Source organism: Micropterus dolomieu, linkage group LG05, assembly GCF_021292245.1.
Source record: "Micropterus dolomieu isolate WLL.071019.BEF.003 ecotype Adirondacks linkage group LG05, ASM2129224v1, whole genome shotgun sequence".
Taxonomy (NCBI): Eukaryota; Metazoa; Chordata; class Actinopteri; order Centrarchiformes; family Centrarchidae; genus Micropterus; species Micropterus dolomieu.
The window spans coordinates 32,992,774-32,996,174 of NC_060154.1; positions in this window are offsets into that span (position 1 = coordinate 32,992,774).

A 3,401-nucleotide genomic window follows, 5' to 3' on the forward strand; every position below is an offset into this window, starting at 1 on the left:
TACTATCACCTGAAGAATATATCAAGGATTAAAGGACTTATGTCTCAGCAGGACCTGGAAAAGCTTATCCATGCATTTATCTTCAGTCGACTCGACTACTGTAACAGTGTCCTTACAGGGCTCCCTAAGAAATCCATCAGACAGCTGCAGCTGATTCAGAACGCTGCTGCTCGAGTCCTCACTAAGACCAAAAAGGTGGATCACATCACTCCAGTTCTGAGGTCTTTACATTGGCTTCCTGTATGTCAAAGCATTGATTTCAAAATCCTGCTGTTAGTTTATAAAGCACTAAATGGTTTAGGGCCAAAATACATTTCTGATCTTCTGCTTTGTTATGAACCATCCAGACCTCTCAGGTCATCTGGGGCAGGTTTGCTTTCTGTCCCCAGAGTCAAAACTAAACAAGGAGAAGCAGCGTTCAGTTATTATGCTCCGTATATTTGGAACAAACTCCCAGATAACTGCGGGTCTGCTGAAACTGTTTAATTAAATATTTAAGATTTTTCTTTTTATTGATAACTTACACTGTAACTTTTACTGTCCTGTTTTCTTTTTTTTGTTTTTAGCTTTGTATTATTTTTCATTTAACTCTTTTAACCCTGATTGTAACACTGTAACTTTTATTATATTTTATGTTGCTTTTAAACTTTTACATAGTTCCCTGTTGCTTTTGTTTTATGTAAAGCACTTTGAATGACCTTGTTGTTAAATTGTGCTATACAAATAAACTTACCTTGCCTTGCCTTAAAACTAATTTATATAAAATAGCTCCATTATTTGTAAACTGACTTGTGTTTTTGACTTATGTGATGCTTCATTTATTTAAAATTTTATTTGTAGGCAATTTCTGTTTATGTTTTATTAATTCAATTCAAACCACTAAGTTACCTATGTGATTCTTCATTTATTTGTTCTTTAATTGTACATTATGTTTTATTTGTTTCACACCACATGTGTGATATAGGCTAACGCTACTGATTTTTATTCAACTTGTCTGTTACATTGATTGAGGTAAAGCACTTTATTACCTGTATTTAAAAGTAGGCTACTATAGCCTACAAATAAAGCTGTTAAATTATTATTATTAGCCTGTGGCAACTGTGAATACATCTCTGTAGGATAGAAGGAAACAAGGCTGCTGATTAATGGGCTAAAAGAGCATTAAACTAGGACAAATTCACTTATCACTGAATAATTACATCTTTATTTACATCATCAATGAAAAGTGTGCCTGAGCTATTAGTAAGGTAAGAAAGAAAATATTTAGAGTCGTTAATGCTGCGGTACAGGAGGTGGCGCCATGTAGCTTTCGTACTGGTTTGTAGTCCGACATCAAAACCAACGAACTACTATAGCATTGTGTGCAAGCCTCCATAAAACCACAACATTAAGGGACAGGAGAGACGGGGACGCGGGCGGAACCAGTGTCCTGTCAGCTGGGCACTTTTAGCATCGTTAGTAGCAACGATACACATAATTATTAAACAATGGCCAACACTGCCCGGAGAGCAGACAGAAGAAACCGACAGGAGATGTGTCTGAAGGAGACATGTTTCAAAGCTGTCCGGAAACATTTTGCTGTCCTGGGCATTGAGGCTGTTCTTGGTAAGTGGGGGATATTTACGCTTAAATGTTCCTGTAACGTTACTTAGCCTGGAAGAACACGAATAGCTAGCTAACACACAGAACAAGGAGTCGCGCCAAATGTTGACTAAGTAACGCTAGCTAACGTTAACGCTGCATGTGTTGAAAGGGGAGACGTTAGACGAGGGACGAATGAAAGGAAAACCCCGAATAAGATTAGAACAGTGGATAAAACCATGAAGTACAGATGCTGCCGTGCACCAGGGCTCACTGAACGGGTTGGAGAGTGTGAACATGTCGTCAAAAAAGTGGTTACGGCCTTTGCCGTCACCTGGGGCGAGTTCAATCTCAAAACGTCTTCTGATTGAACCACGTTCCCTTGCAACGTTCCGCAACCGGCTTGGAGGTCTGTTTTCTCCCGTGTGGTGGCCGTGTCACAAGAGTTACAAGTGCCACAAGTGCCAATCAGCTGCGATAAGTTTGTAAACACAACGGTGTTATAAAGGCAGGGAAATGCAGTGCGCTTGCGTAAACAAGAGGGTGTTCAGGCGAGTAGCATGTAGCTGCTTCTTCTTCTTCTTCTTCTCTGGGTTTTATGGCGGGTCGCAACCAAATTGTTCAGGTGCATACCGCCACCTACTGTACCGGAGTGTGTAATATCAAGGTTTTAGTACTTTAGGTACAGGTTCAGTGAAACAAAAGGTAAATAAATAAATAAACTGAAAACAAAACAAAATTAAATCAAACAAACAAAAAGGCCGTATGTTATGATCTATTCCTGTAGATTTGAGAAAATTAAAGAGAGCTTTGCAGCACTCCCTTGTTTCCTCACTCATCCCTAAAATCCCTTCTAAATTCAATATATCTTGTCACGTAAGATCTTTCTCTCAGAATTATATTTACTACACTTCATGATGACATACTCGACATTTTCAGGAACATTACAAACCTCACATTTATCAGACAAACATTTTGCCATTAAATAAAGCGTTGATTTTAACCCAGTATGTCCAAGCCTTAATGTTGAAAAAGCCACTTTACTACATTTCCCTTTGAAACCCTTCACCTTAATTGATTTCTGTATGCTGTAATAGTGTCTCCCTTTAGTGTCTGTGTCCCACTTCTTCTGCCATACGTCACTCACTGCTGTTCTAATTAATGATTTGTCCTCTGCTTTTCCAAAGGGAACTTGCATTATTTCATCATCTTTTAATTTCAACGCTGTCTTTGCAATCTCATCTGCTTTCTCATTCCCATCAACACCAACATGAGCAGGGACCCAGACAAATTGCACATCAACTCCAGCTCTTTGTATTCTCAGCATTATTGTACATATTTCAATCAATAGATCATCTCTTACTGTCTTTTTGGAATTTAAACTATACAGGGCTGCAGTGGAGTCTGAACAAATGACAACTCTCTCAGGCCTCACCTCTTCTATCCACTGTAACCCTAAAATAATAGCAACCATGTCTGCTGGATATACAAGTAATTTATCATTAATTTTTTTACATATAACTACATCAAACTCAGGTATGTATGCTCCTGATCCTACGTGCTCAGTCCCTGGATCTTTTGATCCGTCAGTAAATAATAGCATATAATTATAATAATTCCTCTTCACATAATCTTGAACCAAATATCCAATATTATCCACATTACTTTCACTCCATTCTTTCTTCTTCTCTAGAAGCTTCAAGTCCACATTGGGCACAGGAAATATCGACGGAGGAACATTATCCCATACAGTAATTGGTCCGTATTCTATGTTATTTAATCCGTATTCTTCTGCTACTGCATTAATATTCCAGCCAAAT